Source organism: Ictidomys tridecemlineatus, chromosome 14 (genome assembly GCF_052094955.1).
Source record: "Ictidomys tridecemlineatus isolate mIctTri1 chromosome 14, mIctTri1.hap1, whole genome shotgun sequence".
In the NCBI taxonomy this organism is placed as follows: Eukaryota; Metazoa; Chordata; class Mammalia; order Rodentia; family Sciuridae; genus Ictidomys; species Ictidomys tridecemlineatus.
This window is the reverse complement of record NC_135490.1, coordinates 68,260,693-68,281,473: the sequence shown is the minus strand read 5'-3', so window position 1 is coordinate 68,281,473 and position 20,781 is coordinate 68,260,693. Positions and strand designations below refer to the sequence as shown.

The 20,781-nt window shown below is 45.5% G+C and overlaps 1 long non-coding RNA gene across 1 annotated transcript; it reads left to right on the top strand.

Moving 5' to 3' along the window:
• Positions 1 to 6,413: 6,413 nt before the first annotated feature.
• LOC120883982 (uncharacterized) lies at positions 6,414 to 10,518 on the top strand. The gene is made up of 3 exons (XR_005726126.2): positions 6,414 to 7,407; positions 7,708 to 7,895; positions 8,757 to 10,518. It is a non-coding gene; the product is annotated as an uncharacterized LOC120883982 (long non-coding RNA).
• The last annotated feature ends 10,263 nt before the right edge of the window (positions 10,519 to 20,781 follow it).

The following is a 20,781-nucleotide window of genomic DNA, read 5'->3' as shown; positions in this document are numbered from 1 at the left end:
GTTCATGTGGAGTCCAAAAGCTTTGCACACAGTTTCACCCTCAGGTTTCTGCACCATAAGGTGGTCCTCGTGTGCCAGTTTGCACAGGACAGTCTAAGATTCTGGGACGAAGGCACGCACTTCAGTGACTGATGAGGGGCCAGCTAAGTCCATTCATCTTGCTATAGAGGGCAGTGTCATCCTACTGCCAAAGCAACATCTAGATGGAGCTGCAGTTCAAGCACTAGGGGCTCTGTCCTCCAGCAGGTCTGCACTGAGCTTCCCAGGCAACAGGAGCTGGGCTTCAGCGTGGCTCTACAGGCTGTGCAGCACCAGAGTCTCCAAGGCTGCAAGCTACAAGGCAGGTGTCAGTAGCGCACCCCTGTGGTGGTGGTGGTGCATTCATTCAGGGGCCAAGCAGCAGACATCCAGCTGTACTGGTGTTTCTGGCTGCCCATGAGGGCCAGGATGCCTTTGCCAGCACCCCTCACACTGCCCGTGGTGTAGCCCCAAGCTCCCATGCTGTGCCATTGGCCGTGGGAGGGCTCAACCACTACAGGAGGCATCTAGGTGTGTGCCTCAGTGGAGCCAGGGAAGCCAAGCTCTGCGACCCAACCACCTGCCACACCACCCATCTTCGCAGCCTTATGGGGGAGTGGGATTAGGCTTGGGGCCAGCCAGGGAGCACCCCTGCGGCGCCCGTGTAGTGGAAAGGCCCGCTACCAGCCCCTTGATGATACGGCAGGCGGGGCAGCATGGAACACAGGGAAGTGCTGGGCACCTAGACCAGGAATTGGCTATCTGCATTGCTGCAGCTTCTGTGGCGGCAGAATATAGGAAGAAGCCAGGTGTACCATTGAAAGCTGCCAGTCCCTAGCTGGAGAAGGTGGCTACTAGGGTACAAAGTAGCTCAGCTTAGTGTCCTGCCTGGACCATAGCAGTTTGCTGGTGGCCATGGCCTGGTCGAGGTCAGTAAAGAGCAATAAGTCCCCCCAACTTGAAAAGACACTCTCAAGGAAAAGATCCCAGTGCCAAAGGTCCGTGAGGATCCTTGAAAAGATGCAAGGTTTAGGGGCTGAGCAGCAAGGAGCAGACCAGGGGTCCCACCATGAGAGCTATGCATGAGAGCTATGGTGTCCTGATCCACTCTGGAAACAGAAGGACCAGGAGGAGAAAGGAAAAGGGGAAGGAAACAGGGAGAGATCCAGACATAGAAATGGCCTGCAGGCCCTTGTGTCTGCAGCCTTGACTCAAAAGCGATTCCACAGCCACCAGCCACCATCAGTCAGGGCCATCCATGCTCTGGAGCTGCTCCAAGATAACTTCTAGCTCCCTGGGCATCTGCTGAGAATGGAGAAGGACAGCAGGGAGGGTTGCTCCTGGGCACTGAGAGAGGCCCAGGGAGACTGAGGGGGAGTGCAAATCCCCTAACAACGCTTTTCATTTCTGCAAATTGATCTTTCATGAAATTATACAATATTTACTTATGCTTTTAATTCTGTTCTCATGTGAAAATCCTATCAATATATAAGAAATTTAGTAAGTTCACTTGTCGAACAATCCAGCACAGTACTTCTATTTCTTAATGTGTTGCAAAACCAAAATGACAGGTACTAAGAACACCCTACACCATCTGTGATTCCTTCAACAGGCCAAACATTGCAGCCTGTGTGGTTCTCTGCCTGCTCACTTCCTGCTCACATCTCCCACATTCATACCAGGATGTCTCAGCTTTGCTCAGCAATTGGTTTTCTAGATTTGTCAAATTTTATTTGAATTTTTGTCTAGATCTCATGGTGATTATTTTATGTTAACTATAAATATTATTCTATACTATTATAGGAAAACTTTATTTGGAGAATATAAATTGTTTTACAAGTGCATACCTTTAATGTCTAGAGAATAAAACACCAGAGAGAGCCTGGCAGTGCCAGGCACTATGACGAGCAGGGTGAATGATAAATGCAGGAGCAAGGGCCTGAAACTTGGCAGCAACAGAAGGATAGAGGTGTCAGCACTCAGGTGCCTGCCAGGAATCCACTGAGTGCAGGTGATGCTACAAGAGGACAGTCTCCACCTGAGGGGTCTGGCCAGGCGGTTGCAGGGCCATTGGAGAGGCAGTCTCTAGTCATGGCAGGGGAGGTGGAACCTTCAGAGAATTGGGTCAGACATGTAGGATTATGGCTGAGTGTCCAAGATTCTACAGCACCACTGCCAGGTGATAGAGTCCAGTGTTAGGACTGAGGGTCTTTCGGGTCTCCCCTTTGGAGGCCTAGAGGGGTTGGGTGTGAGAAGGGCATCTGGGATCAGAGGAGGTAGGAATACCTCTGTGCAGCTTTCAGAATTCCTTAGCAATTTACCTAAGGAATTTGTGAGCATTGGAATACTGATGGCCCCTGCACTGAACACTTGCATTAGACAACCTTGGCTTTAACCATAGTCCAAATCTGATCTTCTCCATTTATTCCTGGCACTCATGTAACTAACAAACAAAATTTCCAAATTCTGTGATATTTTTACTCAATATTTCATTTTCATTTTCAGAAACATTTCAGTGTTAGCGAACCTCACAGTGTATGGCTTCTTTGTCAGTGTGCCCTAAGTGCACTTGATTGATAGGAGGAGGGCTTTTATGCACCCAAAGTTAAATCCAGGCTCCCCACTTCTTCCTTATATGCGATGTTTCCTTTTAGCTTTATATATTCACGAACACTAATATTTATTGGTTTTGTATATATTATAAAAGTGTGTCTATATCTGTATATAGACATTACATTATGTACCTGTGTGTATAAATATTTCACGATTGGGTATAAATTTCTTGTTCAAATTAACATTGATGGCATTTTTAGATTTATAACTGTGGGTATCTCTCTTTCTCTCTCCTCCTCTCTTTCTCTTTCATACACAAGAAACATTTACTTTTCACACCTTCTACTGAGCATGCTCACAGTGCCCTTTTCCAGCTCCTGGGGGGTCACTCAATGTGTTCATCTGCATTGACCCTGTTTATCTCTTTCTTTCTTTTTTCCTTTTTTCTTTCTTTGGAAATACATACCATTGTTTGTGTCTGGATTTGCATAATACTGACCTGATAAAATGAGATGGAAAGGGTCCCATACTCTCCAATTTCTTGGATGTTTCCCACTATGCAACTGTCATGTAGACCTACATTGTCTTGCTGACTCTACCCAGCCACTTTTCACCTCTTAATGTACAAAAGAGGGGTTGTTGTTACTTTTCTATTGTTTAATTACTTTCATTTTAGAATGATCTTCACACCATTTAATTTAATCTTCACACATTTCAATGTACATTAAGTACATTGAAAATTTTCTATAGTATCTTTGGGCATCTGAATTCTGGTGTATTGTTGACATTGTCTGTGTGTGTGTGTGTGTGTGTGTGTGTGTGTGTGTGTGTTTTTTTCCAGGATTGTAACCTAGACACTAAGCAAGAATTGTGCCTTGAGCTACATCACCAGCTCCCATGCTAATTCTTAAGGTGTTTTGGGTCTTCTCTATTTATCTTAGCAAATCTTGCAAGAGAGTCCTTAAATTTATTGATCTTTAGAAATGAATGGGAAAAGTAGTAGGTCCCCATAACAGTAAAGGGGCAAAGGGGATGATCAGATCATGAGCAATTCAGATATTATTATTATTATTATTATTATTATTATTATTATTATTATTAAAGTGCATTCACTGTACCAAAACTTTTCAGCATCAAGATTAGGAGCACTGCACAGCACAGACTACCAGCTCTTGCCCTTGTGATTCAGATGCTGGCTGGAAGCTTGGCTCACTGATGCTGCCCAGCATTGCAGGATTGTGAGGAACCACATAGGATTACCATGAGAAAAGATTAATTCATAATTCAAAGGATGAAGTTTCCATTGCATGCTAGGGCTTTACAGTAAAGTCGAGGAATCTTATGTCAAAGCATTGCAAGTTGGAGCCATTTGATTTATATTAGGTTTTATATTTTCATCAATTAGGAATTCACAAAATCCATGGGATTACATCCCAATGATCACCTTATAACCTCATTAACACAGTAGGGTGATCTCACATAAAATCAAAAGAAAGAATAAACTTTAAATTAAATAGTGAATTTGGCATTTGATCTGAAAGCTTAGAATATATTTAGGCAACTAAAGTATAAATGTAAGACCTAAAATGAAGAGAGAATCCTTAATATTAGTGGTGTAATTATTCTGAACTCATCAGTGGCATTTATGTTCATGATTTGTTGTGGTTTGGATATGATATGTGCACTATAAACTTGTGTTTTTCTGTTGTCCTCAAAATCTTCTCCATTCACTGATATGCATCAGCTTGATTATGATATAGCTGTGCATACATTTCATTTTTAGTATTTATCCTGCTTGATGTTCTCTGAGATTTGACGATCTGTAGTTTGTTGTCTATCGTTATGTTGTAAAATTGTTAGTGTTTATTACTGGAATATTTTTAGACCTCTTTCTCTTTTCCTATGTTTCCCATTACAGATATTTTATTTTGTGTAATCTTCCCAAGAACTTGGAAATGCTGTGTACTTTATCATTCTCATTTTTTAAAATTTTCAATGTAATCATTTTCTATCGACATTGTCAAGCTCCTTTATTCTCTTCTTGTCTGTCTGTGGGCAGCCCATTGGTGACTCCATTAAAGGTATTCCTCACTTATGTTCTAATCTATTTCATTTCTGACATGCCCTTGGGATTCTTTCTTAGAGATTGAATCCCTCAGCTTACATTTGCCATCTGAAATAGCCTGCTGTCTACTCGGTCCTCACAGTCATTAATGTGTTCATCAGCATCATTTTTAAATTGCTATGTGAAAGTTTTCAAATCAATGTCCTGTGGGAGTCTGGTTCTGAAATCTGCTTTCTCCCATGTCTTGTGTCTTGCATTTTGCATGCCTTATCATTTCTTTCACCGCCCCGCCCCAACACTACACCACCCTCATTTTACAAGATCCACCTGCTGAGGCCTTCCTTTGGAAAATGAATTAGTTTTAGGCTGAGAGCATGGGGAAGAGTGAATCCCCAGGCAGGAGTTTTCCCCCAGCAGTGGGCTGAGGGATAGGGCTCAGCCTCAGGTGTCTCTTATTCCCTATGCTTCCCTGGAGAGCTGTTCCTCCAGAGGTTCTAGGAAACTTGCAGGGATGTGGTAGGCTGGGAGGAGCTATAGTGCCTATTCATTTGTCAAGTAACCCCAGAACACTTGGATGCTAGCTTCCCAATGTAGGTCTCTACAGGTCCATTTTAACTATTAAGAAATGAAGGCTCCAAAACAGCACACAAGCTATTCAAAATCAAAGCACAGGTAAAGGCAGGTGAGACAGAATGCCTTTGAATAGGACTTTGGCATTTATTTGTGGACTTAACACTTTGTATTTCTGAAGGGTTATGAATTTATACCATAAGGCCAGGAAGGAGTGAGATAGGAGACAGACATAATTATGTCTAGACAAAGACAGCAAAGAAACCACACATCTCAGCTTTGTGGTTCTCATTACAGTTGTTTATGTATCATGGGCTTCATGAGTTTTCAAAAACTTGGTTTCTTTGTGGGAGGAAAATGTTCATCAAAAGAAAGACAAAGTTTAAAGTTAAATAGTGAATTTGGTGGGCAATAAAAGAGAATAAAATTATGGCATTTGCAGGTAAATGGATGGAGTTAAGGATATCATGCTAAGGGAAGTAAAGCAATGCCAAAAAATACAAAGGCCGAAGAATGTTTTATCTGATAAGCACATGCTAATCCATAATGGGGATGAGGGTGGCATGGGATAAGTGGAGGAACTTTGGGTTGGCCAAGGGAGAGAGAGGACAGGGAAGTGGGCATGGGGATAGGAAAGATGGTGGAATAAAACAGATACATTACCCTAGGTACAAGTATGATTGCAGGAAGGGTGTGACCCTACTTCATGTACAACCAGAGAAGTGAAAAATTGTGCTCTATTTGTGTTCAATGAATGGAAGACCATTCTGCTGTCATGTATAAATTTAGATTAGAATAAATAATTTTTTTAAAAAAAAGTGAAATTTGAAAATATTTTCTGAGATTTTTCCAGGTAAGAAAGATAATGAGCAATTAATTCTCTTCTCTTGTCCAATAAACTGAAAGGGCTCTTTGATGCAAAGGCCCATGACTTAATCAAGTGTGCATGGTAGGTGTCCAGCACAATCCCCAGCACAATGAATGCATAAGTAGGTGTTTCATAACTATTTCATTAGCTCAATTAATGAAGAAAATGCATGAGTTAAATGCTCAGTGCTTGGTTGCTTGTAGGTCAAAAACCAAAACTGAGTTTCAAGAAAAGTAAATATTAAAGTCCTCATTGAAGAGATTCATCATCTCTCTGTAGAAAGTGAATAATCCAATTTAGAAACATAAAACTGAGCACGATAGATGACGAGAAATGTTAGCCTAAGTACAAAATGAAGCGATGGAAAAAAGAGCTTTCGGAGTGAGCTGGCATTGCTAGGGGAAGCTTCAAGAAACAGAGACCTAACAGGTGACCTAAGTCAACTGGAAGGCAGCCAAACCAGGCGTTTTTATTGATCCTCCAGTGCTTCAATCTATTGGCACAACTGACACCGCCCACGGTATTCTCTCCGCACCACCCGAAGCCCATGCACGCTCACCTACCACTCCCCTGGCCCCCACCCCATCCCTGCGCGCCCGCGGACAACCCGGTGCACACTCACGCGCTCCATCGCCTCTAGTATCCAGCTCAGAGGCGCCCCGGGAGGGTGGCGGCACCCAGTCCCCATCAGCTGGCACCACGGGGACCAACAGTCAGAAGGACGCGGTTCTGCACGCGCCATTCTCACCCGTCACGCGTCCCAGCGGCGCCTCTTACAAGCGACCCGCCCGCCGCCCTTGGGAAGTCCTAGATCCTGCTCCACCGAGCCGCAGTCGCAGAGGTCAGGAAGCGTCCGAAGTTCTGGGGGCCGCCACCAACTTCGCGCTGCAGCCAGTTGCGGAAAGGGCTACCCCGGCACGTCCGCCTATGCACACCAGCCGGCAACTGGCAGAGCGCGCGGCGAGGCCCGCGGACGCCACGGGCCGCCCAGGCAGCCGCTAGAGCGCGTCCAGAGCGCGCCGCATTCTAAGAGGTTGCCGCCTCAACGGCTCTTCAGCGGGAACCGGCACTGCAGAGGACCACCTCGGACAGTACGCGCCCTGCGGGCGGGACCTGCACCTGCGTCTGGGGCCTTGGGGCGGTAGGCAATGCAGTGAGCCATTCAGCCAAAGAGAGCACAGGACGCAGCACCTATTTCAAGAATATTAAAGCTCTCATAGAGAGACGATGTATACAATAGAAGCAGATGGAGATACAAGGAAGCCAAAGGATCATGAAACGTTGAAAGAGAACAGCGGGAGTTGACAGGACTACACAATGGGCAGGAGGAGTGGTAAGATGCTGCAGTTGAATTGTACAGTGCATTTATTTTTATGTTTTAACCCATTGGTAAATTCACCATCCCACGTTGATTAGCCAGACTTTAGCTGGAGAAGCCAAGGCTCTGTTTCTCATGCCCTACTGATTCATGCCTTTACATTTCTTTGTCCACCATAGATCAGGTCCCAGCAGCAACTCTATCTCTGGCTGTTTTTCAAAAACCTCCAGCCACTCCAGCCCTGTGTCCATACACAGATGCCTGAGAAATCTTCAGCCAGACCCATGTACTGACACTTACTCTGTGTTCTTTTAGAACATCCTGTGGATTTCGCTGAAGAGCTTCCAAATTAGAGCCATAGATTCCTGAAACTACAAGTGGAAGAGGCTTTGTTCTGATTGCACTGTCTTGTGGAAGGCTTCTGATTGCACAGAACCCAGGGAGGGCCTGACAACACTGAAGTCAGAGCAAGAAGATGCTGTCCACACAGAATGGACTCCGAGGTAGGAGCAATGGCAAAGACACCCTGTAGCCACACAGTGTTTATGTTTCTGTTTTGTATGGTTGAATACTAGAAAGCATCTTTGTCTTCAGCAGTGAATGGGATGGCCCACTAGACAGTCACACACTGAAAGTAGGACACTATAGAAGCTGGTCTCTATAACAGCTGGAGGACACTGCTGCTTTTGAAACCTGGGGAGGGAGTTTTGAATCCAAAAATATATGTCTGAATGCAGGTCTCTTTATAGTTTTCATATCTTAATGACCTTGTGTCAAGAGATCTGATTCCATGACTTGGAGTGTGCTGTGTTTGTAACCACCTTTTCTAGCCCTACGTGGAAAGTTGACCTTTGCCAGGAGATGAGCTCATTCTCCCCTTGTCACCAAAAACACTAGCCTTGGACCCTGATTGGTTATGAGCTCTTTTGCAAAAGACCAGGAGATCTTATTTGGAATTAGTACTTATTTCTGCCTAGACTCTTTTTTATATATTTATTTTAAGTTGCAGTTGGACACAATACGTTTATTTTATTAATTTTTATGTGGTGCTGAGAATTAAATCTAGGGCCTCACACATGGTAGGCAAGCACTCTTCCACTAAGCCACAACTCCAGCCCTGCATAGACTCTTTCTGCTCTCTAACAAATTACCTGGGTTGCCCATCTAAGAGGAAGAGATCCTTTCTCACAGCCCTGGAGACTATGGAGTCCCAGTTCCAGGTGCTGAGCATTGGACTGCTGAGGGCATTCTTGCTGTGTCTGCACATGGCAGAAGGCAGGAGGACAGGGCGTGGGGTGGGGGGGTGAAACTCCCACAGGCACAACCTGCAGCCAGGAGACAAAAGTTTTTCTGTCATCTTCCAGGTGGAGGGAGAGCAGTGCACCCACTCTCTGCAGGTTCAGGATGTGCAGCAGCATCATCTTCTCTTCCTCACCGTCAACATCTGGATAACAGGGCACAGCGAGGACTGGATACTTCAAGAATGTTTTGTCTGGGATGAGTGTGTGCCCCACCATTGTGGGGAGATGCAGGGAGAATAAGAACCTTCTGCAACAGAATCCAGTTTACAGGAAGAAGAAGAAGAAGAAGAACGGATACTAAGAGATTAGGATGGAGGCCAGTGAATGGTCCTTCACTGGCAGCACAATAACCATGGGGGCATTGGGAAAAGAGGCTCTTCTTTGCTGCCTATTAGGGTTCCTAGATGCAGTCTGAGGTGTGGGTTGTGGGACAACAGAATGGTACAGATTGAAGTTGGGTGGCAGATGGATCGGGGGGGCCTGTCCCTTAGCTGGCTGCTTACAGCCATGGACTTGAGGTATGGGCAGGAGCTGTTACTGGAAGCAGAAGATGGAAAAATGACCGCCATAGAAGGGGGGGTAGTGTCCATGGCCGTGTCCTCAGGCAGCACAGTGGGATGCTGGGAAAGATGAGCTGATGACTTTGCTATGGTGGTTGGGGGGACACTCCTAGCAGAGTCCTGGCCCTGGGTATTGGGGCTTTGAGTGGAAGGGACTAGAGCAGGTCTTGGAAGGAATGAGGAGAAGGAGGAAGAGGAGCAGTAGGAGGAGCAGCCAAAGGAGAGGGATTATTAGGAGGAGGAAGAGGAGGAGGGAGGAGGAGGAGAGAATGGAGAAGGGGAAAGAAAAGAAAATGAAGGGGGAAGAGAAGGAGGAGGAAGAGAAAGAGGAGAAGGAGAATCAATACACATGGGGATTGGGAATTCCATTCTTGAAGAGGTAGGCTTGGAGGGGAAAGGGACCTGGTATGAGGTGTGGGAAGTTGGGAATTGGGAGGTGCCACAGGTCTTGCCAGGTGTGTGGTTTGGTGAAACACATTAGGGGTAACACCCACACTGGGACTGGGCCTGAAGGAAGAAAGAGGGTTAGTGGGAGGAGGCAGAGGAATGGAAGTTGGGATTTCCCCCTCATCTTTATTAGGTGAGGTGGAAGGTCGAGGGATGGATAGGTTCAGGGGCCCAGTAGGCTGGAACTCCAACTGCCTGCTGACAAGGATACTTGGGATGGGGGAAGGGTGGGGGAAGTGGGCCTGCATTCCAGGCAGGGCCTGCAGGTGGGAAGAAAGAATGGACAGACTGAGTGGTGGTGCAGTCCTCCAGAGCCTCTCTTCTGCCCTGTAAGGCCTCTGCATCAGCCTCCAAGTTCTTCCTCTTCGCACTCTGAACCTCCCTCATCAGGGTGCCTGAGTCTTCCTCTGGACACAAAAGTGGCCGCTTAGCAGGTGGGGGCAGCCCATCTTGATGCCAGGGCTTCAACAATGTCAGGGCCACTGGCATGGGCTGCTTTCTTTTCTTGGGCCTCCAGGTAGCAGCACTTTGTGGATGACAGCTCTGTGATGGAAGACAGGAAGGCTTTTGGCCCTGCACTCCCTTGATGGATGCCTAGGAGCCTGGAGAGATGGGACAAGTTCATCTAGGCTCTCCTTGGCCCACTTGTCCTGCATTGAGCAGCCCTCAGCATTAAGCAGGGTGAGCACTCCTTGAGCAGGGCAGTGGTTCTGCAGGTGGCAGGGCTCCCACATGACAAGTTCTTGGGAGACAACCTGGGCCCTCTCTGGAATGCTGTTTCCTTCTAGGGGCTAAGAACTGGGCTCCAGTGCACTAAGGTCTCCAGAGGACATGTTGGTGTTGCTTTCCCTTTGCTCGGGGCACCCCTCTGCAGATCCTCCTGCCTCTTTTGCCATTGGGGACTGCCCTGCTCCTCCTCCTCCTCCTCCTCCTGGTGAACCTTGCCTTCTTCACGCTGTTCATGGGCCCTGAGCTCTGCTTCTTTGGAATCACCAACAGGGAAGTGAGCCGGTATCATAGGCCCCTCAGCCTGGTGGACCTTCTGATAAAGTGGCCTGCACCAAGGAGTGGCCTGCACCGAGGAGTGGCCTGCACTGAGGAGGAGGGATCCTTACTGTTGTCGAGGGTTCAAACATCCACGAGTTCCTAAATGATAGGTCTGGCTTTATGTGGAAGGACCTCCAGGACAGCAGCAGCAGGATCCCCAGAGAGGAGTGCACCACCTGCAGGAGAGGGTCTCTATCGCAGCCAGCTACATAAGGCACCCGAGGTCAGGGATCTTGGTGGACATGCCTGCAGGCAGGGCTGATGGAAGAGGCTGGTACAGCAGGGTGATTCCTGCGAGAAGTGGGAGCATTGCAGGCCAGATGGATGGGAGTTTGATGGTCTACAAGGGCCCAGCAGCATGGCCGGCGACTGTGCTTGCTCAATAGACTGCCCATTGAGGGAACCTGTTGCTCTTCTGATCCAACAGTAGTCAGAAGTGCAGAGGAGCTCGGCAGTCACCAGCTCCCCTGGAGACCAAAAGCTAAACTCTAACATTTAACCCTTGTGGCCGGCACGCATGACGGAGAAGGGACTTGGGGCCAAGAAGGTTGGTCAAAAGAAGGCCTCCAGGGTAAAGAGACCCTACCCCCACTGTCCCCTCTTAGTCTGAGCTTAGTGCTCCTCCAGACTCGGCGCTGCTGCTTCTCCCACACCCACCACACAATTTTCTCACCACTTCAAAGGGTCATTCTGAGGCTGCTTTCCTTTTGGTTATTTAGGCCGTCGTTCTACATAATATCTCTATGGATTCTACTTGACATGACTGTAGCCATCCAGAGTTGAAACAACCATCAATTTCCCCCAAATAGCTCTAGTCAATTTTTCCTCCATAGTTCCCACCATACTATCAATTTAGAAAACCATTACAATGGTCCCTGAAACTGTCCCACAGGATTCTTGAGCCAGTAATGGTGCCTGACTGTGTGTGATATTACTTCAGGTAAAATAAGTTCATTTTGTTTGGGAAGAATTCCCTTTCATCCTAACCAAAGCATATGCATATCCTTCTCTCTAAACCATATTGAAGGTGTGCAGTATTCTTCCTGTTGCCTAGCATCATATTTCACTTGGGACACCCAAAGCCAGCACTGAGCAGCCCTTTGCTGCCAAACCAGCTTGATTTTTTTCCACATACACTACATATTCTGCTCAATATTTAGACACATTAGCCCAGTCTTCCTGAGGTTCTGTAGCACTCCTGAGTTTCCAGTTTCATCAGGCTGCATGGGCTTCATGTGGAGAGAGGTGGACCCTGATCTAGCTTCACCTTTGAATCCCTGAGCATCACAGCAGACAAAAGAGGGGAATCTGGGCACCATACACTGCTCTAGGGGAATCTTTATCCTGAACTTGTGGAGGTCTCTGATCCTCAGAAGCCCCCGGGGTGTCCAGGGGAGTCAACTCTGTGAATAATCCTGCTATCAGACATGATTGCTCCTACTTTTACCCCATCCCTGGGGTCAAAACAGGGAGAAACCCCTAGCTTTGGTGCCCAGTTGCTCTGTAGCAAGGGTGCCTCCAGGGCACATCTGCTAGATAAATTGCTCATTAAGGAGATTGCATGGGATGTGTGAACTGGCCTATTTCATCTTTACATGCACAGGAATATTGCATATGTTCCCTGTGCCACACCAAATACCAGGCAAGGAGAAAAATGCAGCAGTTCCATTTCCCCCACATCTTTTGCTTTCCTTGGCTTCAGTTACCTGTGATCAGCAAGGCTCAAAAAGTGTTACTTGTCTTACTCGCAGAGACAAAGACTACATTCTCATGAATTAGAGTGTATTATAACTGTTCCATTTCACTATTGTTAACCTCTTCTAGTGCCTGCTCTAAAGTGAGCTTTATAACTGTGCATTGTGAAGGATAAAGCCATGTATCCAGGGCTCAGTACTCTTCATTATTTCAAGTGTCCACTGGGGGCGTTTGAACATATTACATGCAGAGAAGGAGGTCTACTGCATGAGCTGTCAGGGGCCCAGATATTCTGTATTTGAAATGTCAGTAAAGCTGCCATTCCTCATTTAGCTTGAAGTGGATCTGATGGAAAAAAAAAAACAGAAGCAAGCTCTCCACAATAATAGCAGCCCACAGGCTCAAACATACAGATCTGAAGTGAGGCCTATCTGAAGATGTTATTTGGGTTTCAAATACATATTGGATACAGAAGACAGAAAAACTTTAATAACCTGAAAATTGATGGACATAATAAAATCATGCATATTTTAATTAATTTTTGTGGTTAGTAAAAAATATGCAGGTACAAATGAGTCATGTGACATGTAATTTTCTCTAGGACAATGCTGGCTTATGCTCAGGGACTCCATCGCCACCCAGTGGGTCCAACCTGACTGGGACACAGACCCAGAGCAGCAGCTGCCAGCTGGATTGAGACTGTGGGGAAAATTCAAGTTGCCACATTCCATAGTCACCCAAGCTGGGATCTGACTGAGCCAAGAAAGACCATTACTCCACCCGGCTATTGAGAATGCTGTCCTTCTCAGCAAGGGACCCAGTGTCCCTATGGGTACATGATGTACCTAGCAGGAAGGTGACCCCAGACACCACTTGCTGTCCTCATCACTTTAAGAGAGTTCCGTTCCTGGAACCTCACTCTCTTATATAATTCTCCTCCTACAGAAAGCCCCAAAATCAAAATATTTTTTAAAACACATGATTAAGATCACCACCCTGAGAGTCTTGTCATACCTCTGCCTGATTCTGAAGTGGGTCAGATGTAGAGTAAGGTCCTCCCAGAGGAGTTTTTGCATACAAGGTCTCTCTTCTTCCCTCTTATACATTCCATCTCATTCTTTTTGTGACACAATCATTACTTGAATAAAGGAGTTGCTTGTGTTTCTGAAGACACATAAAGAACATCATGCAAAGCAGAGCAATTTATCCTGAAGGGGTGTACTTTATTGATTCAGATGGATTCCTTATTCTGGATTACCTCCTCGGTGTTATGTCTGTATATGACTAAAATTAAATTTTGAACAAAAATTTTTAAAAGTACCCATTAGGACATATTATTATTCTTGTTGAAACCCATGAAGCTATTTTTTAAAAGGATCACCTCTCACCTCCCGTAAAACTACCTTCTTTGGAGGTTGAGGAAGTTAATTAATCCAAATCAGTTCCTCTATAAAGCATACTGAAGAGCACAATGATGGCTGTAAAAGGTCTTTTTTCTGTGATTGGGAAGATCCTATTGAAAGTTTGGAAACCAAATTCAAGACCTATTCCAATCAGCAATTCAAAAACATGTTGCTTTTTCCCCCTTTTTAGTCACCATACCCAGAGGAATATATATTTTAGTAATGTTACTATATCTTTAGTACCACAACTTACACAAAATTCGATCCACTTTTTTAAAGTCTCAGAACTAGTTACTCATGGCTTTGCAAGACTCACAGGTGATTAGAATTTGAAGATTGAATGAAAAACCATCAGAGGCCAGGCTTGTCTGGGCAGGATTATATATTTAAGTTATTTAGATATGTTTCATTTCCTAGGGAATAATTTGCATATCTTTCCAGACACGCTGATCATTTCAAATCAAAGGAAAGACACATCCAGCTCTCAAAGCATAATGATTATTAGACAAATTCAAAATTACACACCTGAACATAGTGAAAAAATACTCAGTTAAACCCTTTCAAATTGAGTTTGCCTGGAGTATTGCAATCAAGCCCCCAGGACTTCGGGAGACAGCCTGAAGGACAGATCAAGGTATTTCTGCAGGAATAAGGGTCTCACTCACCTGTGATGGGGAGGAGAAACCTACACTTTTTCAGATCTCACTGTCTGAAGCTGTTCAGCAGTCATTGAAGACGCCCCTCCCATCACTGATTGGATCCTGTGTTGATGTCATTCCCCTGAGCCCTCACTCTATCTCTTTCCATAGAAGAGGAAGAAAGCAAAAATGAAAGTTCTGTTTCATCTCCTGGAAAACTGAAACACCAAGGCTCTAACTAAACATGTCTTTAATTTCCTCATGTGTTCATGTGAAGAAAAAACACACAAATTAACCATGGAATACAGCTTGAAGCCACAAAAGTTGGGGCTGAAATATGATTTTTGTTCTTGGATATCCACTTCTCTTTCCTGACACAGAGGAATGCACAGAAGCACCCAAACCTGGGTCTGCACATTTCTTCCTCTTTTCAGAGTATTCCAGACAAATGTGCCTCAATAGGAATTGATATTTCAAGAGAATGAGTTAATTCATGTATGAATTATTTATTTTTTCCTGCAACATGGGCTGGACATCTTGGGCATATTGGGAAGATGAAAGGTTCCCTACGGGTGTTTCTGACCTGAACATCTGTTTCCAGAAAAGCAGGTGTGGAAAAATGCCCATCCCGAGCTGTTCTGCTGAAATACTCTAGGTGGGAAGGGCTCCAGGGTTCTGTCTCTGTTCAGACTGCAGAGCTGAGCAGAGAGGGTATGTGGGTGCCCCTTTCTCAGGTAATTGGGTCTGTCAACCAGCAGGTGGCACTAGATATCCCAGTACCTGCTAAGTTTGGAGTCTTTCTGATAGTCTCACCCATGCTTCTGCTTGAGGACGCTCCCCCATTAGTGATAAAGATACTTTCCAAGTTGACAAACTCAGGCTCTTAGCTCACCCTAGCAGAATTTGTAACCCACTTCATTCTTACATACCATCTATGGACCCTGTGTATATCGAATTCAGGAAGTAGGGTTTTCTGTCAAAAAGAAAACTTAGATGACCACTAGGCCTTCTGTAAGCATATGTACTATACTTGCCTCCCTCCCCCATACCCACAAACACGTGCTTCCCAACTTGGTCTTTAGGTATAAATGATGAACCATAGCATATGTTTAAGGTGTACTACTTGATACATTGTGAAATGATTACCAGCAATGTATTTATGTCTATCATCTCATGCATTTATGATTTTTTCCCGAGACCTAGAATCAAGAAACTTAAGATCTTCCCTCTGCATAGTTCAAGAATATGAAGCAGACATGTTGCCCAGAGTCACCATGCTGCACACTGGATATCTAGAACTTACTCAACTCACAGAACTAAAACCCCACACCCACTGAAAAATTACACCTCGATTCCCCCCAAGTAACAAACACAGCAATACCCTGCCCTGCGGCCATCACCACCAAGGACACTTGAATGGCCCCTTCTAGGAGCCACTACGTGATGACGTCATGATCTTCAAGGGTAAACATATTCCTCAGTTCCAGGGTGATCTTGGCCATGCATTTATGAGTATATGAATGGCAGTGGGCATTTCTGCAAGGAAAATCATGATGTATGTGCAGATAAGTGAACTGTAGAAATCATTTTGACTCCACCAGGATGCTCCCAGAAGAGAATTTCACTGGGATGCAGAAGTGCTAATTGAAACCCAGAATGCATTTCACAACCATTCTTGCCTGGGTAGGGTGATCATCAGTGCACTTCTTCAGTGTCACTAGACTGAAGAACCACCTCTCCCTGTGAGCAGGTTCATTTCAAGTTGCACACTCTAAACTTCAAACACAAAGCACTAAGAGTATCAAGTGGAGGCATCTGATGGAGTCACTCGTGGCTCTCTGCAAGTCCTCCAGCAGGTCTGCGCTGGGACCCTAGGCACTGCAGCAGGACTCAGGCTTGGCTCTGCAAGCTGTGCAGCACCTTAGTCTGGAAGGGTCCAGTCAGCCAGGCAGGCATCAATGGTGCACCCATGAGGGCAAGTAAGGCCTCAGGTGGTGATGGTGGTGATAGTGATATGTTGCGTTCAGCCTCCGAAAACATCCAGCTGTATATGAGCGCCAGGCTGTTCCAGCCACCATTGTTCACACTGCTGGTGTACAAATGCCCTCCATGGTGTACCCCTCAGGCACCCGCGCTGCGTGATTGGACATGGGAGGGCTCAGCGAGTAGGGGAAGCCAGGTGCCAGAGCCCGAGAAGCCAGGCTTGGGGCCCCACCGAGGGCAGCACTGCCTCAACTGCCCCGTGGGGGTCTGTCCTCTGAGGCTTGGGGCAAACCAGTGAGCGTAGACGTGCCACCTGCGAGGTGGGAGGGCCGCTGTCCACCCCTTGCAGGTAAGGTAGGCCAGGCAACGTGGAACCCACGCGGGTGGTGGGCACCTAGAGCAGGGACCTGGTCACGGTAGTGGCTGCAGCTGCTGTGGCTGCAGGATGTAAGAAGCTGCAGCACGCCCATCTTAAGCAGCTGGTTCCTAGCTGGAGAGGGTGGAGTTGGTCTGGTTACCAGACCTTGGCTTTCAAGGTTCACAGGGGCTCAACTTGAACCCCACCTAGACCACAGCAGCTTGCTGGCTGTCAGGGCCTGTCCAGGTCAGTAAAGAGCTTAGGTCCTCTGAGCTCGACAAGGCACTCCTTAGCACAGCAACCGTGGCACTAAAGGTCCATAGGAGCTCTGAAGGGATGCCAGCCTTAGGAGCTGAGCAGCAAGAAGTGGACCAGGAGACCATCACTGCAGCATGTCCAGCTGTAGCCCCTGCAGTTGACCACACTACTGGTGCCATACTCTCTACCCTGAAAGCAGGAGGACAAGGATGAGCAAGAGATGGGGAAGGCCTTGGAGAGCTTCAGCAATGGAAAGACCCCAGAGATAACCAGCTGCAGCTCTGGGCTCAAAGCACTTGGGCAGACACTAGCCCATCACAGCCAAGGCAATCCATGCTCAGGTGCTGCTCTGAGCTAACTACTGGCTCCTGGGGTGAGAACTGAGCATGGAGACTGGCCAGAGGGGAAGATGATCCTAGATGCTAAGAGAGGCCTAGGGTGCCTGCAGGAGAGCATCAATGAGGCTCATCCATCCTGTCCAATGACCTTGAATAAAATTATCCAAGTAGTTATGCCTTTCATGCCAAATCCCATCAACACATAAGAAGTTTAGAAAGATCAGATGACAAACAACCCATCACAGTACTTGTAAGATGTGAGTACACGGTATGTTGAGTATGATGCAAAAAAAAAAAAAAAGACAGGTGTAAGAACAATCTAGACCATGTGTGATGTACTCCTTCAGTCAGGTAAACACTGTAGCCTGTGTGGCTATGCTATCTGCCTGCTCACTTTCAGTTCACATCTCTTATATGTCTCAGCATTGTATAGCCATGGTTTTCTGGTTTTGTTGAGTTTCTTTTTTAATTTTTATTGTTGGTTGTTCAAAACATTACATAGTTCATGATATATCATATTTCACACTTTGATTCAAGTGGGTTATGAACTCCCATTTTTACCCCATATACAAATTGCAGAATCACATCCGTTACACATCCATTGATTTACATATTGCCATACTAGTATCTGTTGTATTGAATTTTTTTCCTAGCCTTATGGTGATTTTATTTTATATCTTTCTATTACCATTATTCTGTGCTATTATGGGAAAACTCCATTTGGAGAATGTAAATTGTTTCCCAAATGCATGCCTTTAATGTCTAGAGAAGAAAAAAAAAAACAGAGAGAGCCAGACAGTACCCAGCTTTACGACAGGCCTGGTATGTAATACACATCATACCCAGCTTTACGACAGGCCTGGTATGTAATACACATCAGGAACTAGGGCCTTAAACATAGGGTAGGGTATAGGTTGCAGCACTCAGGTGCCTACCAGAAATCCACCAAATGCAGGTAATGCTACAAGAAGACAGCCTCCACCTGAGGGGTCTGGCAAAGAAGTAGCATGGCCACAGGAAAGGCAATCTCCAATCATGGCAGGGGAGGTGGAGCCTTCAAAGAATAGGGTCAGGCAGGATTATGGCTGAGTGTCCGTGACTCTGCAGCACCACTGCTAGGTCATGGAAGCCTGTGTTAGAACTGTCAGGTCTCCTTTGTGGAGGTCCAGAGTGGCTGGGCTGTAAGAAAGGCATCAGGGACCAGAGGAGGTATGTAGTGCTTGTGTGCAGCTTTCAGAATTTCTTAGCAATTTACCTAAGGAATTTGTGAGCACTGGAATACTGATGGGCCCTGCACTGAACACTTACATTGGACAACACTGGCTTTTAACCATATCCACACATGATCTTCTCTATTAATATTGTCACTCATATTACTAAGAAACAAAATCCCCAAATTTTATGATATTTTTACACAACATTTCATTTCTACTTTCAGAAACTTTCAGTGTTAGCAGACCTCACAGTGCACAGCTCTTTCGTCAGTGTGCCCTAAGTGCACTTGACTGTTAGATGGACAATTATAAATTCAAAGTTAAATCCAGGCTTTCTGCCTTATCTCCATGTGCTATGTTTTGTTATAGCATTATGTATTTAAATACATAAATATACAGCAGTGTATCTGTGTCTGTATTATAGACAGTACATTATGTACCCCTGTGCATAAATCATTCATGATTTAGATATAAATTTCTTGTTCAAATTTAATATTGATATCATTTTTAGATTTATAACTATGAGTGTCTCTCTTTCTCTCCCCTCCTCCATTCCTTTCACACACAGACACACTAATTCTTCTCACCTTCTACTGAGCATGCTCACAATGTACTGCAACTCCTGGGGGTCACCCAGTATATTAATCTGTGTAAATAAACAGAGGTTTATTTATTCTTCCCCCTTTTTTGTAGTATTTATCTTTGCTTGGCTTTAGGTGTGGGTAATGCTGATCAGATAAAATGAGTTGGAAAGGGTCCCCTTCTCTCCAATTCCTTGGATGTTTCCCACTGTGCAACTGTCACGTACACCTCCATTGTCTTGCCGACTCTACCCACCAGCTTTCACCACTTTATGTGCAAAATTGTTGTTAGTCTTCACGTTTCTATTGTTTAATTATCTTTATTTTAGAATGATTATCACTCAATTTTTGTGCATAAGTGCATTGATAACTTTCTGTGATATCTTTGTCCCATATGAAGTTCTGGTGTGTAGCTTTCATTGTCTGTGTCTATAGGTGTGTGTGTGTGTGTGTGTGTGTGTGTGTGCGTGCGCGCGCACGCATGTTTGCACAGTGCTTGGGATTGTGACCCAGGCCACACACATGCTAAGCAAGCCGAGCTACATCACTAGCTCCCATGCTGTTTTGTTTTGAGTTTGGGTTTGGTCTTTTTTGGGGGGGGGGGGATTTGAGAGAACAATTTGTTATAATGAACCAGAAATACAAGATTCCACTGAAACTGGAACAGTTGGAAGAATATGGTTGAATTTAAATCTTCAAGAGAAAGAAGGAATCAAATAAAGCTAACAAATGGAGAAGCCCAACAGTGGTCTGAGACAAACATGGTAACTGCATTCTGACATGGGCAGCTCCTGATCCTTGCCAATGGTGTCTCTCCTATCTTCCTCCACCACTCCTCTCCCTCTGCTGTGGTAGTCAAACCAAATAGCTTCTTCCTCTCAATTGCAGGTATAAGGCAACCCCATCCCTTTGGATATGATGCAAAGCCAAGAGGCAAGCTTAAGAATCTCACTTGAGGGTGGAAAGTGCACGTACCCCCAATCCAGCATGCAGGTTACCAAAGATGTGGTATCAGTGCACCTATAGCAACTTCCATCAAAGCAGATACCATGTGTAACCTCTTACATGTTCCTATAGCAATGTCATTGTTCCCAATTTACTACATCGTTAACAGTGAAGCAAAACATTATTTTTCAGCTCCAGATTTTCTTAACACTTCTAAGAGGCTATTAAACAGGATGTATAAAAGAATATTATCTCGGAAACCAAAGCATCAAGGAGGAAAACTGGCTCTTTCTGGAACTTTTTGTGAGAATGTCAATGTATGATGAGTGAAGGGAGGCAGAGGTAGACAAAGCGTTCTACCCACAAGGCCAACACATTCACGTACAAAGTCTGAGTGAAGGGAGAAGGGAACATACAACATACAATACAGTATCAAAAAGTAAAAGGAACACACTAAATGCACAAGCTGGTGAGAGGTGAGTCCATAGACCATTGAGATAGGTCCTTCCAGCATCAATCAGGTTTTTTTTCTCATCTTTTATGTCAAGGTTATATATAGATGTGGTGAGTCTCTCAGAGAAGGAGAGGCAGGCAGGCTTCAATCGTTGGTTTCTGATCTGC